Source organism: Bombyx mori, chromosome 15, assembly GCF_030269925.1.
Source record: "Bombyx mori chromosome 15, ASM3026992v2".
Lineage (NCBI taxonomy): Eukaryota > Metazoa > Arthropoda > Insecta > Lepidoptera > Bombycidae > Bombyx > Bombyx mori.
In genome coordinates, this window is record NC_085121.1 from 1,334,158 (window position 1) to 1,352,981 (window position 18,824).

Sequence of the window (18,824 nt, forward strand, 5' to 3'; positions counted from 1 at the left end):
TGACAGTACTGAGACCTTAGAACTATATCTCAAGGTGTGTGGCGCATTTACGTTGTAGATGTCTATGGGCTCCAGTAACCACTTAACACCAGGTGGGCTGTGAGCTCGTCCACACAATTAAGCAATAAAAAAAAAAAAAACGAACCCACAGATTTTAAAGAAAACCTCAATTCATTTGATCGTAAAGCTTTTTTTTTAATTAAAATTCTGTTCCTGGTATATTTGGCCCACATCAATTACAACACAGAAATAATAACGTGAACAAGTAACTAAAACTTTCATCCAAAATTCCGAATTCGTGTACAAATCCTTGTAAATTGTCTTCGCTTTTGTTAGCTGGGTCCTTTCATATATCCTCAAAATGAACACTAAAACTGTATTCGTAATGTTATCAATGCAATTTCATCTCGTACGACCAGAAAGAAACATTATGTCCACGAGGTCACCACAAATTGGCCAATTGCGAGTGTCATTCTCAATTGACAAGCCCGTTCGATGGATGCAGGGGCCTTACGGAACACAATGCATTAGGATGTATCCACTTCTATTGATGTACAACTTGTTCTTATTAGCTAGAGTAGAGAGAGTAGAGGGAGTAAAAATAGCTCTAGGGTCACCTTTTTTTTTTATTACTTAGATGGGTGGACGAGCTCACAGCCCACCTGATGTTAAGTGGTTACTGGAGCCAATATACATTCACAACGTAAATGCGCAACTCATCTTGATATTATATAAGTTCTAAGGTCTCAAGTATAGTTACGGCTGCCCCACCCTTCAAACCGAAACGTGTTACATCAGTAATTACGCAAATTATAATTTTGCGTGTTTCATTTTTATTACACGATGTTATTCCTTCACCGTGGAAGTCAATCGTGAACATTTGTTGAGTACGTATTTCATTAGAAAAATTGGTACCCGCCTGAGATTCGAACATCGCGCCGGTGTATCGCTCTAGACCAGTGATTATCAAACTTATTTCTTTTACCGCCCCCTTTGAAAATCAATTATTTTTCAGCGCCCCCCCCCATTTTTTATACACCCCTAAAACTTTAAAACCACAATTTCATTGATTTAATTAATAAATGTTGTATTAATTTTAGTAAATGTAGTACCACGTAGTACATATATATTTGTAGATGCTATTATTGTTTCTTCATATTATTATATGTCCGTACATTGCTACAGGGCCTGTATTTACAAATTTGCAAAGTATAAATGAATTCTTCTCATCAATATGTTTGTTTAAATTCAGAATTACCAAAATAAATTGCTAGTTCACTGTACTATTACTATGCTAATTTATTAGAACGAAACTATTTTTGTTGAATATCTTTCTCATTAATATAAGATTCTCATCATAAGATAATTAAAAATTTATATTTCGACTAGTAAATAACACTACTAACAATAATAACTTATTAAAGTACGAATAAGCTAAACCTGGAAGTCGTAGAGGATTTCATTTATCTGGGCTCCGTCATAGCTAGTAATGGATCCTCCGAAAAGGACCTCAGAAGGCGAATCAGTATGGCAAAGAGAGCTATGTCCCAAATGGACCGTGTTTGGGTGGCATTTTTCTCTACGGCGCAGAGACTTGGATCCTCAAGAAAGCCGACCGCCAACGTATCGACGTGTTTGAGATGTGGTGCTGGAGGAAAATGCTCGAGATTCGTTGGACAGAACACAGAACCAACGAATCCATTCTTACCGAGCTCAAGATTCCAATGCACCTCCGCACTACATGCGCGCGGAGGAGTTTCGAGATCTTTGGACATATCGCCAGAAAGAGAGGTGACAATATGGAAAAGCTGCTGGTAGCAGGCAAGGTATGCGGGAGAAGGCACAAAGGCAGAAATCCAATGCGCTGGTTGGACCAAATACGCTCCACTCTCAATACCTCAGTCCACGTTGCTATCCACACAGCCGAGGACAGGCAGGAATGGCGCCAGATGATGCAGGAGAAAGTTATTAAAGGAGGCCACGACCCTCAGCACTGAGGATTATCGACGGAAGAAGGAAGGAAACTACGAAAAATAAATTAATATCATTTCGTATTATAGATAAATATGGGTAATTTTTCATAGAATTTTAGTTTATAATTTAGAACTGGTTCAAATAAAAACCGCCGCCTAAGTCAGCGTTTGTAATAATTAATATCTATACTTAATATTATAAAGAGGAAAGATTTGTTTGTTTGTATTCAATAGGCTCCGAAACTACTAAACCGATTTGAAAAATTCTTTCACTATTTGGAAGCTTCACTATTCCCGAGTGACATAGGCTATATTTTGAAAAAAATTAGGTATCCTTACTAAAACTCCAATAACCCAAGGTGTAAAAAAAATTTACCTAAAATATTATTTTGGTCGCGTGCCCTACGAAAACTATTGATGATAAAATAAAATAATGTACTACGACTTTGTAAAAAACATTCTTATTTACAAAAAGTGTCCCGACAGCATAATAATATTTATGCCGCAATAAGTGTTCTTTTATTTAAAAAAATGCCCCTGGTAAGACACGGTGTGCCCCCCTACCTTCGCCGACTGGTGGCTTCCTACTTGGAGGACAGATCGGTCACGTGTACTGAGCACGGTGGGATCGTGCACAGGTTCCCGGTCGTGCGCGGTGTTCCACAGGGGTCGGTGCTCGGCCCCCTTTTGTGGAATATCGGGTATGACTGGGTACTGAGAGGTGCCCTCCTCCCGGGCCTAAGCCTAATCTGTTACGCAGACGACACGCTGGTCATGTCTAAGGGGGAGTTTTGCTGAATTTGCTCGTCTTGCCACCGCTGGGGTGGCGCATGTCATCGGCAAAATCAGGAGATTAGGCCTCGACGTGACACTCAGTAAAACCGAGGCCATGTGGTTCCACAGGCCGCGGAGAGTGCCACCTGTCGATGCCCATATCGTGGTTGGAGGCGTCCGTATCGGGTCGGGGTGCAGTTGAAGTACCTCGGCCTCATTCTGGACAGTCGTTGGACCTTCCGTGTTCACTTTCAGAACCTGGTCCCTCGTTTGTTGGGGGTGGCCGGCGTGTTAAGCCGGCTTCTTCCCAACATCGGGGGGCCTGACTAGGTGACGCGCCTTATACGAGGCGCCCACGTGGGGCCAGTCACTGGCCTTGGGGGTAGCGAAGTTGCTGTAACGGCCGCAACGCACCATCGCGGTCAGGATCATCCGTGGTTATCGCACCATCTCTTTCGAGGCGGCGTGCGTACTGGCTGGAACGCCGCCTTGGGTCCTGGAAGCGGAGGCGCCCGGCGCTGACTATCAGTGGAGGGCTAACCTTCGTACCCGGGGCGTGGCACGTCCCAGCCCCGGTGTGGTCAGAGCGCGGAGGGCCCAATCTCGACAGTCCGTGCTGGAGTCATGGTCCAGGCGGCTGGTCGATCCTTCGGCTGGGCGTAGGACCGTCGAGGCGATTCGCCCGGTTCTTGTGAATTGGGTAAATCGTGACAGAGGACGCCTCACTTTCCGGCTCACGCAGGTACTGACTGGGCATGGTTGCTTCGGTGAGTTCCTGCACCGGATCGGAGCCGAGCCGATGGCAGAGTGCCACCATTGTGGTTGCGACTTGGACACGGCAGAGCATACGCTCGTCGCCTGCCCCGCATGGGAGAGGCGGCGGCGTGTCTTCGTCGCAAAAATAGGAAACGACTGTTCTGGCATCGATGCTCGGTGACGACGAGTCGTGAAAGGCGATGCTCGACTTCTGCGAGTGCACCATCTCGCTAAAGGAGTCGGCGGGGCGCGTGAGAGATGCACAGGCCCGCCGCCATCGAGCGGGGTCCAGGGAGGCGTATCTCACCCCTGGCCCTCTAAGTGTTTCGGATCTCCCTCACATGTCGGCCTGGGGACCGGCGAAGGGGGCCTAAGAAGACGATGTGCAAGCTGATCTGCACACGTTTTACGCATGAGCATCCGGGTGATGGAAGGCCGGCTATCCTCAACCCACGCTGGTTCTGACCCAGCGGGGTATTCCGTAGGATAGACCATTCTAACCGGCGCCATCTAGGCGGGCTTCGGACAGCCTGCCGACCGAGAGGGCTGGTGGTCGTGGCGCCGACGACCATCAGTCCGGCGTCCTGAGGGGGAGGGTGATGGGAGAGATGTGCTCCGCACTAAACGCTTCACTTTCCCTCCTTTGCCTTTTCATGAGCTCTGTCTCATGCGAGGTTTGGATGCTGGTTGTGGAGCGACAAGAGGTTTTAGTCGGTTCGACTCCGACAGGCCCCACCCTCCATCCCCAGTGAAGGGCGGAAGTCCGGCGATTTCCTCTTGACAAAAAAAAAAACGTCTGGCACTCGGGAACTGCGGCGGTATAGCAATTGCATAGCATTTTTTATCAACTTATGACATTATAATTAGACAATGATAATTTAATATTAAAACAATAATAAAACAAGACCACGCTATATTAAATCTTAATAAAGGCAAAACCTTAACTGTCCCCTTCATACTCATAAGCTAAACCGCGCCAGAGAGAGATGGGCAGACTTTTCATGATGCGCATGCAATGTGACGTCACGCCACGCACTTATTCACAAACACTACACAAGCGCAACGTGTGAATGTGTTGAACGCGAGCTACATGGTAGGAGGAGTGTGGGATTTTAAGTTTTTTTTCGTTACGGAATTTCATGATTCGGTCGCCGCGCTCAAGGCCCGCGATAAAAGCTATGCTATAGCTTAAAAATGTATGAACTTGTAATAAAATCTCCTTGGCTATACTATTTGTATCTGGCTGGTTTTGGTATCATTAAAAGTTTAAGTTCGAAAGAAGATAATTCCAAATTAAAATTAGGAAGATGTGTGATTTTACTTATTTTTCGTACTGTCAAGATGAGTGAATCTAATGAAGATATTCGATACATTTTAAAATTTTACTACAAAAAAGGTAAAAAAGCAACGCCAGCCGTGAAAAAATATTGCGATGTTTATGGACCTAGTGCAGTGTCTGTGAGAGTAGCACAAATTTGGTTTAAGCGTTTTCAATCCGAAAATTTTAATGTCAAAAATGCACGTCGCTCTGGTCGCCCTATTACGGATAAAATCGATGCCATTTTTGAAAAAGTGGGGCAAGATCGGCATATCAGTAGTTACGACGTAACTGAAGAACTGAGAATTGACCACAAAATAGTTATGGCGCATTTGAAAGAAACTGGGTACACAAAAAAGCTCACTGAAAGAAATCTAATGAACCGTGTACTCATTTATGATTCTTTATTACGACGTAATGAAACCGAACCATTTTTGAAGAAGCTGATAACTAGTGATGAAAAGTGGATCACGTACGACAAGAACGTACGAGAAAGGTTGTGGTCAAAGGCCGCTTAGGCTTCACAGACTCTGGCAAAACCCGGGTTAAGTCGCAACAAGGTGATGCTGTGTGTGTGGTGGGATTGGAAGGGCATTATACATTATGAGCTGTTACCACCAGGCAGGACCATCGATTCTGAACTCTACTGCGAACAACTGATGAGATTAAAGAAAGAAGTTGAGAGAAAGCGGCCGGAATTAATCAACAGAAGGGGTGTGGTTTTTCATCACGATAACGCTAGACCTCACACATCTTTAGCCACTTAGCAAAAATTAAGAGAGCTTGGCTGGGAGGTGTTACCTTGCACCTTCAGATTTCTACCTGTTTCGGTCTCTTCATAATTCTTTAGGCAGTGTCAGGTTAACATCACGAGAGGACTGCCAAAACCAATTGTCGCGGTATTTTGATCAGAAGCCCCAAATTTTCTATAGCAATGGGATCATGTCCCTACCTACAAGATGGCAAAAAGATGGCGAACAAAATGGTACCGACATACTTTACTTAAATGCGAATAAACTATGTATATTAAAAATTGTGAATGTTCTTAAAAAATGCGAAGAAACTTTTTCCCCAACCTATTATTATATAGAAATAAAATAGTAAACAATGTTTACAATAAGTGAGCTGTTTAGGCTTACTATACTATTTGACATTGGACGGTAATGGGTAAATTAAGTAAATGAAATTACAAATTTTACAGCGCCCCCCTAACCCACATCAACGCCCCCCATTTTTTCCTGGGCCCCTTAACGCCCCCCTCTAGGTTTCAAACGCCCCCCAGGGGGCGTTATCGCCCACTTTGAGAAAGACTGCTCTAGACGAATGCACCGGACGTCTTATCCGTTAGGCCACGACGGCTTCTCGACTCGACTCGCATCTTCTGATTTATAGCTTGATACATAGAAGATTACCATGTACAATTCTCTTATAAAATCAAACATACTTAACAGTTTAAAAAAATACCGACCACATTGAATGACCGCAAACGAATAAAATTGTTTTTTCCTGTGATATTTACGCTACAGTATATGTACGACAGAGAGATGTTACCGATACCTTTTTTTTGCGGGCAGGGGGCCAAACCTCATGCGAGGGTTCCACGCTTAGGGGGCGCGCGTGGTATGTACGACTTGACGGTCTGCAGATGTTGAGAATAGACCGCGGGTTTCAAGGATGTTTTAGGGTCCTACCCACCAAACGACTCAAAAACCCTGCCCGATACCCCTAACAGCTAAACATTCCACGAAAATTTCAACCCAAACTCGAACCTCGTGATACTATAATCAAATAAGAATCAAAGCCACTGGGCTAATACGTACCTCTTCATACACAAAATAAAGACATAATTAATTTATAATTTAATATTGATTGTAAAACTACAAAGTACATACGGACTGCCGTAGTGCAAACAGAACCGAAGAACTGTAAATATATTCTGGAATATTCCAATGCGCACACAACAATATTACAAATAATTTTGATACAACGAAACACGAGCTCTGTTTTATAAACATAGAACATTAAACAATAGACAGTCATTAAATTCATAATAAATATATTATATTTAATAAACAAAATAACGAGTGAGATACTGTATACATTTTCAGACAAGAATGTGAGCCTATTTTCATAATTTAGCCTTGTTATTGAATAACAAAATAATATAGCCCCTTTAAGGGTATGCGAGCCATCATCTATAGATTCTATAGGCTGTGGTAATACTTTCATGTGACCAATTTGTGTTCTATTGAGGTTAGGATGCAAATAATCCACAAATAATGGTAAATACTGTCCAATCAATAGTTTAATTCATATCGAATCGTGCGAAACTACTTTAGATCAAATACTGGCGCAGATACTTGTGGTAGGACATCTTGTGAGTCCGCGCGGATAGGCACCACCACCCTGCCTATTTCTGCCGTGAAGCAGTAATGCGTTTGGGTTTGAAGGGTGGGGCAGCCGTTGTCACTATACTTGAGACCTTAGAACTATAGTCTAGACCTTAGAAACTAGGTCGGTGGCGCATTTACGTCGTAGATGTCTATGGGCTCCAGTAACCACTTAGCGTCAGATGGGCTGTGAGTTCGTCCACCCTTCTAAGCAATAAAAAAAAAAATTTGTAGGATCAAATTTATCTAAAAAAACTAAGTCCGTAGGGCCGTAATATGACAAAACCTAGATAGCTTAAAATAATACTACAGGCCTGTTTCTGCAGAGCTCCGAGCGAAATACCATTTTTTTTTTGTAAAGTATAATTAAATATATTTTTTTGCCAATAGTCCATTCGACCTTCAATGTCTGCGATATCTCGAATTGATAATAATATTATTTGGAAATACATATAAATAAATAATTTTGCGCAAATTACATCTCGTTTTTAATCATTATACACATACGTGGACCGTTCAGAATGTTCCAGATACTCTCATAGCGCAGCCGCATGGTCCATTCAGAGCCCTCATTACATGCCATACGTCACGTAGGCAGCGTTAAACCAGCCAAGTGTTTTTTTTTACAATATCAAGCCCTCAACTTTTATACAACTCACATCGTCAGCATGGCAAGTTTAACGTTGTACCTATCTCGATGCCGTACCGGTAAAATTTACGGACCTACAATTTTAATGTCCTCAATGGCAGATAAGCGTACAGCCCGCTTGCTGGGGAGCTTTCACGATAGCTTATGGTCATCAGTAATGCCAGGTTAACAGCTGTGCTTAACCGATGAAGGCAAGGTAGATATGGACATATGGATACTCCTTCTCCTACTCGCGTCGTTTCCTCACTACTGAGGGTCGTAACCATCATGTTTAGACAGGATTTTTTTTGTTTTTATCACATATAGTAAATATAAAAAAATAATATTAAAATATTCGGCGATATACAGACTTTATACAGCACAATGTGTTCAATTTATTTGTAATCATCGCAATTGGACGTGGCCGTGATTGAGAGAACAACTGCTGATATGGAACACAGCTGAAGCCAATATCAATTAAGATTACTTGACCTCCGGCCACTGTGTCTTCGGGTATTATGAAATTATTTAATTAAACAAAATGTAGGCACTGATTTAAGAAACGGTCGAAAACTCACTAGCTAGTAAACTACTTTTTTTTGCCCAACCTAAGTTGAGGGTCTTGAGAGACCATTTCAGCGTAACCGGGCGAGAACGTTGTTGCTAACATGAACCCCAGCAAGAGCAGTGCTTCGCAGAATCTACACCCGGATCGGAAACGCCTCCAACTGAGAAGATCCGGCGAGAAACTCAGTGGGCTATAAACTAGTCAGTCTGCTTCGAGCGGTTAATGGTGTATAATCAACCTTCTCAATTCTCGTGAACTATTTTCTTCTTCGACGCCAAAATATCACGATCTATCGTCACTTTAAATACTCGTACCTAGTATATCCTAGTATATATCTAGTACGTACCGTGGTATCTCTACCAAGATGTAGTAGTAGCTATCATTTACGGCACATTTCGTCTTGAAACTACCGCGAGCTATGAAATAAGAATGAACTCTTACAATTCTCATAGACCATTGCGGTCCATTTTTAATTCAGTATACATTGTTAATATGGCATTAGAAAACGATTTGTACAATTCTCTTTTGCAATTCATGATTATATCTAAAACATACCTCAAACAGCGTAATGAGGTTAATTGTTTTAAGATAAAATGTCATATTGGGGCCATATTTTAAAGCATTAGTGGCGGACTAGCTCTAAATATTCATATTTATTTGTTACTTTAGATTTAGGAACGACTTATTCGTTTTGGTCTCACTCATTGTCCTGGTTTAAATAGAAAAAAAGACATTTTTTATTTATTGCTTAGATGAGTGGACGAGCTCACGGCTGACCTGGTGTTAAGTGGTTACCGGAGCCCATAGACATCTACAACGTAAATGCCGCCACCCACCTTAAGACATTAATTCTAAGGTCTCAATTTTAAGAATACAACGGCTGCCCCATCCTTCAAACCGAAACGCATTAGTGCTTCACGGTAGAAATACGCAGGGTGGTGGTAGCTACCTAAACGGACTCACAAGCCGTCTTAGCAGCAGTAATTACGCAAATTATAATTTTGCGAGTTTGATTTTTATTACACGATTTTATTCCTTCACCGTGGAAGTCAATCGTGAACATTTGTTAAGTACGTAATTCATTAGAATTTTTTTGTACCTGCGTACAGGATTCAAACACCGTTGCATTTATCCGATGCAATTATAGATCTATACCATCCACTAAATAATCTTCTATAAGGGACTGTTTGTCACTAAGCTCCTACTATAAATATGGATGGATTTATATTATTATTATTTTTGTTTAAGTGGGTCTCTGGATGGTATAAACTTATTTAAGATCCGATAGGTGGCGCTACAATCAGATTCCAGAACATATTATTATTATTATTTCTTTACTTTTTTTTTTCTCTCAACAGACGCTGGTACCTACGTCTTGATTATTTACGGGCTTTAACCAAGTAAATATGTAATAAGGAATAAATATTTTAATGTCCTTTAGTTGAGTTTTCTTCTGTTTCTAAAAACGAACAGTCCTACATATATTTACTATAGTAGCTTTTTGTAGTTGCATGAAAGTGTTGGGTTTATTATTATTATTATTATTATTATTATTATATATTTTTAATATTGACATAAATACCTACACCTTTCAGTCCATTCCAGTTTACAATGATGACCGTAATAACTACCAAGACAATTGGAATTCAGGTTTAAGTTTAATAAGGAGAAAAGTGTCCTAAAAACCACTAATATATTACATATTTATATAGCATTTATTTCAACGGAACTGTGTCATTGACGCGCATTAAAATACCCATATACGACTAAAGTAGGGCAGATTGTTCTCTGTCAAGGCGAACCGTCCAAGGTAGTGCAGACAGATATATCATGTTGCAGGTCTAGTTAAAGACTTGTACACCTTGTTGCGGCGGCAACAATCCGCCTTCTGATTTATGCTCTGAATACTAGACACATTATGTTATTAAAACTACTCTTATGGTTAAAAAAAAAACAGAATTTTAACACCAATGATTTTAATGAAAAAACTACTTTTACAGTTAAATTTTGTGCCTTTTACTATACCTAAAGTTTTAGAAACGTCGGAGCGAATATAATGACAATAAAAAGCCCGAGATTCATATTTGCATGTCGGAGTCGATCTGACTAAAACCTCCTGTCGTTCAACAACCCACGTCCGAACCTCGCATGACACAGAAGTCATGAAAAGGCAAAGGGGGGAAAGTGAAGCGTTTAATGCGGAGCATATCTGTCCCATCACCCTCCCCCTCGGGACGCCGGACCGGCAGTCGTTGGCGCCACGACCACCAGCCCTCTCGGTCGGCAGGCTATCCGAAGCCCGCCTAGATAGCGCCGGTTAGAGTTATCCTACGGAATACCCCGCTGGGTTAGAATCAGCGTGGGTCAAGGATAGCCGGCCTTCCACCACCCGAATGCTCTTGCGTAAAACGCGTGCAGAGCAGCTTGCACGTCGTCTTCTTAGGCCCCCCTCGCCGATCCCTAGACCGATATGTCAGAGGAACCCGAAACACTTAGAGGGCCAGGGCTTGGGCGAGGTCCGCCCCTTGGCCCCCGCTCGACGACGGCGGGCTTGTGCGTTTCTCACGCGCCCCGCCGCCTCCTTCTGCGAAATGATGCACTCGCAGAAGTCGAGCATCGCCTTCCACCAAGCATCCAAGCATCGATGCCACAACACTCGGCAACGACAAGTCGTTTCTTACAATAGACGTGTAGGCTTATTTTTTTTTTAAATCAACAATGAATTCTAAAGACAATTGCGTCATTAGAATAATTAAATGTGTACGTAAGTTGTTTTTTCACTACTGTAACCGGGTCAAATGATCCGAATTCTACTGATATGCACTAATTTGCGCATAAAGTGCAGTATACAATAACTTATAATTAACTTGACATTCGCTTGGTCACAGCTATTAACAATGACCTAATGGAAATCATACCCCACCCACCTTTCACCGTCATATCTCACTCTCTCACTCACTCACTCACTCATTTACTCACTCGCTTACTCACCAGTGGAATTTTCGAGTATGTATGATGAAATTCGGCAGATTTTTTTCGGAATTTGCGTCACCATTTTTTTTTTTTTCAGAGGGTACAGGGAGACAAGGGAGGAACAAGGGAATTTATTATTTTAAAAACCTATTCTTTGAAGGTCTTGTTGTACCTGCGTTATTTTGTAGATTGTAAATGTTGTACAAAATAATTTTCCATCAAATATTTTCTAACAAACTAGAGAATAAATTTAGGTTATATTTTTTAACTAAAGCTTATGTTTTAAATTCAGAACGTGTTACCGGACAATTCGTACCCATATTTTACTAATTTTATATTTTGAATATCACAAATATTCAGATATGTTTGTTTGATGATTCGTTCAACAGGAAGCAATAGATTCACGTGTATATTTTTTTTAAAGGTGATAGTATCTATTGAGTAAGGAGAATGACATAAGGCTACTTTTTATGTCGAAAAAACATCTTATTCCCACGGGAAACAATGTAATCTTAAGAAATAATACGTGATTCCATCGTAATTAGGTAAACGCTATTTTTACAACAAGGCAGAGTTCTCTGTTTCATGATCAGATCGGCGTATGTGATGGGTCCGCTGATTTTTAATTTTCTGTTGTATAATAGACACATTCAGGAATACGTCTTATGATAAAAGGTCACGAATTGTGCACTGATGATGCGCACTCATTGCACTTCCCCTTAACCACGCGAGCGAAGCCGCGGATAACAACTAGTAAACTCATAAAAAATAAATGACGTTTATAATGTTTTATAAGTGCAGAAATCGATATATTTTAAGATGTATGTATTTAATTTTTAACACGAATTACATACAAGTATAATAACAAATGAAAACAGAAGGCATTTGTGAAATGTTTACGGCGCCGCGGCGATATCCGAACGAATCTTGAAGAACTTCAGAAAGGTTCGACGCGTACATCCCCGAAGATGTTTGGTAGGAACAATCGAATTAGATACGCCTTGGCAATTCAGGGGTCCGGCCCCTTGTGATCGATAAAAGAAAAGCTTCATCCCTTGCAATATATTATATAGGTATGTGGGTAGTTATAATACTGTTGCATTCGTATGTGATATGTTGACAACTTTCCAAACACCATTAATAGGACGAGAAGCTACGCAAGATAAAAAAATACTGCTACATAAAACTTAAATTTTCTTCATATTTTTAACCGACTTCCAAAAATAAGAAGGTTTATCTATTCTACTGTTATTTTGTTATTTGTGTTACCTCAGACCTTTGTTTTAGGTGAATCGATATTAATGATGCTATTTTAAGCTGATCTGACAGGTAGTTTTTGAGTTATCTTCAATAATGCATACTTATTATTTAATTTAGACTTCGACCACATTATATTCTTATTTCATTTCGTTGCAATCTGTTTTCTTTTTTGTTATTGTTATGAATTTATAAATTTTTGCCTTGTTTATTATCGGTAACAATCTCTACCTCTTAATCGTTCCTTCGGAGTTTTAGCAGTCGTGGTAATATCGTGTTAGGTGTAGAAGTAATGCATTCAATCTACTTAGGAAATATGATGTTTAATATATTTAATTCATCTATACCCTATACTAATATTATAAAGAGAAAAAGATTTGATTGTTTGTTTGTATTCAATTAGCTCCAAAACTGCTGAACTTATTTAAAAAAATCTTTCACTGTTGGCAAACTACACTATCCCCGGGCGATATAGGCTATATCTATACTAATATTATAAAGAGAAAAACATTTGATTGTATGTTTGTATTGAACTAGAGGTCCCGCAGTAGTCGAAATTCGACTATAATTAATTGGAATTGTAAGCTTGTACACTATTATTATTGTATTTTATACTTCTATAATCACAAATTTCGCCAAGACTACACTATTAAAAAATATTAACTAAGACAAACAATATTTAATCTATTCTCAATTTGACAACAGACGTCAAGAACAAAAGTTTGACAATAAATAGTAGGTATGCATGCGTGTGTGCGTCAAATACATGGTATGTAGTGTGTGTAATGTTTTCTTTATTGATTTAATGAATCTTTTATGCATTACATTTAAAAAATATTAGCATTGTGCACTTCTTCTCTATATTCTCTATAAGTGTGGCAAATTTCATACTTCTCGGTCCGCGCAATTTTCGTAGAAAGGGATACAAAGTTTTTGCTTCACGTATTAATATATTATGTAGATAGACTCCGAAACTCCTGAACCGATTTAAAAAAATCTTTCACTGTTAGCTAACTACATTATCCCCCGATGATAATAGGCTATATTTATTATATTTTCAATAACGTAACCATTGGTTGGTAAAAAATTACCTAAAATTCTTTATATCGTATGCGCTACTACCCAAGAGAAGACGGGATCAGCCGCTAGTTACTTTTATACAATTCTTGAGTAGCAAGAAATACACGTGGGTACAATTTGTCGAACTTAAACCAAACACGTAAAATTTCGAATAGATAGTTCCAGACGTTTTTTGTCGGATGCCAGAATTACGAGACGGGTTGGAGATAAATCATGGCGCACCGCCCGAGGTCTAACATTATTGGTAATTAGACACCGCGAGAGCAGGATGGACCAAATTACACGGTCTGCCCGACCCAAAATATGTATGTGGTACGGTCATTATACCCACCAAGGTGGACGCGTGATGGTAGTACAAGCACGTGCGTTGCCGCTTGAAGCGTGTTTCTTTTTTTTTATTCTGGCATTTTATACTGTTAGATTTCACAATCTTAGCATAAAATTAAAAAAAAATATGAAACCATTACAATTAATTGTCATTGGTCATCCAATAAATGGCGCGAAATAATGCGTTCTTATACTAATGGCGGGACAACTGTTAATAAAATTTAATTGGGATTACAAACTCCTGTTTTAATAATAATAATAATATAAATATTTATTTAACACCACATGTACAGAGTAAGCCTATAAAACAAATAACTGTCAGTGACATAAATGTTAATGACATAAACGGTTTGAATATGAGTAAACAGGATTAACTTTGTGTATTTCCTGTAGGCTGTCTTCATCCCTTAACACTAGATCGGCAATGATCAAATAAGAATAATTTATAATAGTACACTTCAATCAAAAAACCTATTGTGTAAAGATTTTTTTCAATTACAATAATATTTTCTTGTCGGGTATTTTTATTGCTCATTTGGGTGAATGAGCATCATGCTGTATAGGAATTTGGCATGTGTTGTAAGACCGGCTGCGTTCCTGACATCAGCCCTCTATGGAAATCCTGTCGTTGGCTTAAGGTGGTTTCCAAAAGGAACCCTTTGGCCCTTTTGAAGATATGGGTTGGTCAAGTACTAAGCCGGGAATGTCCTAGTTAACTTTGGATAGACTATGTAAATTCATAGTGGGGTAAGAGCAAGAAGATTTAGGTCAACAAGCTCGCAGCACACGTGATCTTAAGTAGATATCGACAGCCATAGACACAACAATAGGTCTAAGTTTCAATTGTATAGTAAAACAACTACCCCACCCTTCAACCTGTAAAACATGAAGCCACAAACAAATAGATGGTGATTAAAGTAGTTATGCAAGCTCAAAATATGCCATACCGCAAGTAAAAAATTGTGTCATCTAATCAACTGTTGCCATGGAAACAGGTTCAAAAGTCTCCTCAGCTAAGATACTACTTTCACTGCTATAAAATGCACATTGTAACCATTAGTCTACCGAAACTTGTCTAGAAAGTTTTTAAAACATCTGAAAACTGACTCATTTCTTGTAATCAGGCATATTACTTTTACATTTTGTCAGATTTTATAGAAACTAAATAAATTTGTAACTCGCAGCTTGTAATGTGAATTCTCTCATGAAACCTCACTAAAATATACTCATATTATATCATTAATGCATTCTATAAACGCTTTCTTATTTATTCATAACTTTTTACATATCATGTTCAGTTTTGGTAATTAGATATCATCCAAGAATGATTAAAAGAATCTACAATGAGTGACAAAACAATTGTAATTAACCAAAGATTATCAATCAATTAATCTGTGAATTCAGAAGACAGATTCAAGATAGTGATAATAAGCAGATCAATGAGAAAGAAAACTAAATGATAAAAACACAGATTTTACATTTAAATTTATAACAATATTCAAGTTTATTAATGCCTAAGACATTGTACCATATACTGCAGACGGATTTTGCTGAAAAATGTGTTTGTAATTTATTAGAAAACTGCTTTTTTATTTGGTTTGACCTATATAGTAAGAGATACATAAAAAGATAGTGATGATAATCATTTTAAAGTATTAAATAAGTTTATTTTAACTCTCACTGTACTGTAACTCAACTGTTCTTAGCTATTTAAAATATTTATGAAGTTATCGGAGGTTATCTACGTTAAAGACTGGAAGATATTAAAAATGTATTGTAGCATAGAAGCATTAGTGTAATATCATCATCATCATCATCATCATCATCATCAACAGCCCACAGTCGTCCACTGCTGGACATAGGCCTCTCCCAATCTACACCACTGAGCCCGGTCTGCGGCTCTCCTCATCCACTTCTTGCCGGCCACCGTGCGGAGGTCATCGCACCATCTCGCCAATATAGTAATATAGTTTTATATAATTTAATGATAATTTTGTTAATTCCCACTATTCCTAATATCCTGGTATGACACCAAAGTATCATTATCATCAATCTACAGCAGTCCATTGCTGGTGGTGGCACACATAGGCCTCTCCTTATGCATACACAATTTATGTTTATAAAATATAATTTCAAAGTATGTTGTCATAATTTATAAACACACACATCATTCACATAAAATGTTTATATTTATAAAAGAATATTAATGAAATGTTTGTGACATTTAAATTAAAAATTATAAAATACATGTACAATTTCTAAAAAAAAACACTCACCAGCTTTTCTTCTTTATTAAGAAAAAACAACACGAATTTTCTTGGCTTCTCTATGATAACTTCAAGCTTCGTTTATTTACAACACCTAAATATTTTCAATACAATAAAATCACAATCGTATTTCGTTGTCAATTAAGTGCAAATAGGCGCTTATAGAATCGAAATTTACTTATACTTTATTTATTTTCACAATAGAGACTCTAATAAACCAAGACAGTCTTTAACTTTTTCGAAGCACCAGTCACATGAAACTTTTATTTCCGTAAACAATGCACGTAAATAATAATAATAGACGACAAGATAACGCTACATCAAAGAAAAGTACTCCACATCACGGCCAATCCGGCTCTCACAATTTATTTTGATTTTTACATCACTGTATTGAAGAGGAAGGTTATCTGTGATGTAGACAGAGAAAGAAGCTGAGCTTGATTGCTGTTGTAATTTGTTAGAACAGGATAAATGAGTTAAGTCTGTTACGTCTCTGAACTGTCAATTTCATTGACGCTTCTACAGTAATGCCAACATTAGGTTGTTACATTCCAATTTACGGCAGATAAATGATGTATTTGATTGATTCTAAACTAAAGAGAGAATGGTAAAATAAAATAAAAAATAATGACAAAATTTATATATACATATCTATTTTTTACAACAAATTTTTTGGTGAAGCTGTGTGCAATAAATTTCTTTAAACTTGAATTGACATATACACAGAACATTAGATCACGATCTCGAAATTACGCAGGTACCCGTACACTACACCTAACCCGCTAGTTACTATGGTTTACTTTACTTTTACGTAATATCATTACGTATGTTACATACTTGTTATTTTATATTTCCTTATAACTGAGATCGGAAATATTATTATAGTCTGTATCATCATAATAAGTCCCCAATTAAATTTGAGCCGTTTATGACGAGTCCATATTTTTAAATGTATGATGATTTCAAACTTTTTTCGGCTTAACAGCGGCCTACCGCCGGTACATACCATTTAGGACATTAAAAAATGTCTTGATCGCTCAAACACTAAGAACAATATTAAGTGAAAAAACTTAAATATTATGAAGTAACAGCAATGCGTAATGAAAAAAAAATCCCAATTACTTCTGAGCAACCATGTGGCTTCTACTGGAGGATGTGATTTTATTTACCTAAGATACACTTGAACTTAATAATAATCTTAATAATAGTAGATAGGTCATTGGAGATCACAGATATCACAACATGATTGCGGCCACCCATCAGACAAGAGGTCGAAGTTTCAACTGTACTGTCCGACTGCTCCATCCAATCATCAAACCGGAAAGCATGATTGTTTCGAGGCAAGATCGTGACCCCGCATGGGCTCAAACTACGCGTAATGCAATGTGTAAGGGACATAGCTAATATTATCTGCAACAATTACGTATGTAATCCATCATCAGCCTGGAATTCATGTTTGCGTTTTATTCAGATATATCTGTATCTTAAGTAAAATTTCGTAGCTATATAGAATTAATCTAGAAACGCAAAGAGAACACACACAGCCACAAAAACACAAAACCACTTTTTATGTCGTCTATTACGTAATATTTACGGTGCCATATTCGAAATTGGGCTCCAATCGTATTCGTTTTGTCTGTGTGTGCGTTGAGACAGGACCAGTCGGGCTCGCTACCTGCGGCCCGGATTCCAGGAAACAAATGCTTCGGGAGTCGCTCGCACATCACTTAAACTAGCTTTACGCATGGATTCGCTTGTTTTATGTCAACACTATTGCAAAATACCAAAAAATTCAAATTTAATTATAGAAGAGTTTCAAGAGTTCAATTATTCATTAAATATAGAGATTGACTCGCTGTTTATGTTTAATTGAAAAGTATAGTAAAATTGAATGATACATGAATTGTAATTTTATATTATCTATTACATATTAAATATAACAAATAAATGTCAATAATTTCCGGGGGCTTCTAACATAATTATAATTACCTACATACCATAGACAACGTGAACATCATTGCCTATCGTGAAACATCAGTCTGGAACCTCTATTTTATGAGTTAAGTGATATGATCAAGTCGGAAATAATCAGTATTATTATACTTAAGCCCGTGTGAAATAGCCGTGCAATGCTAGAAATTAAGAAGAAGTTTAGCGGGCTTGGCTTGCGAGGTAGAGTTCATCCATACTAGCTGGAGCCACTGCGTTCATCCACAGTGCGTTTCCAAAGACTTTTTCTGCCACGTGCCCTCCGACTTTGGAACGAACTCCCCTCCACGGTGTTTCCCGAGCGCTGGACATGACAATGTCCTTCTTTAAACGAGGCTTATGGAGAGTATTAAGCGGTAGATAGCGGCTTAGTTCTGCCTCTGGGATTGCTGACGTCCATGAGCGACGATAACCACTCACCATCAGGTGGGCCGTATCCTCATCTGTCTACAAGGGCTATAATAATAATAAAACTAGCGTAAAATCAAAATATGATTAAATAAATAGATGACAAGATCATAATG

The 18,824-nt window shown here is 38.7% G+C and overlaps 1 protein-coding gene across 1 annotated transcript in view; it reads right to left on the reverse strand.

The window, feature by feature from the left end:
* LOC101744232 (innexin inx1) overlaps positions 1 to 16,934 on the reverse strand; it is a 59,591-nt gene extending 42,657 nt beyond the window's left edge. The window contains exon 1 of the mRNA XM_021349472.3: positions 16,321 to 16,934. The gene's annotated coding sequence lies outside the window, so the exon portion shown is untranslated. The remainder of the gene's footprint in view (positions 1 to 16,320) is intronic.
* Positions 16,935 to 18,824: the final 1,890 nt, after the last annotated feature.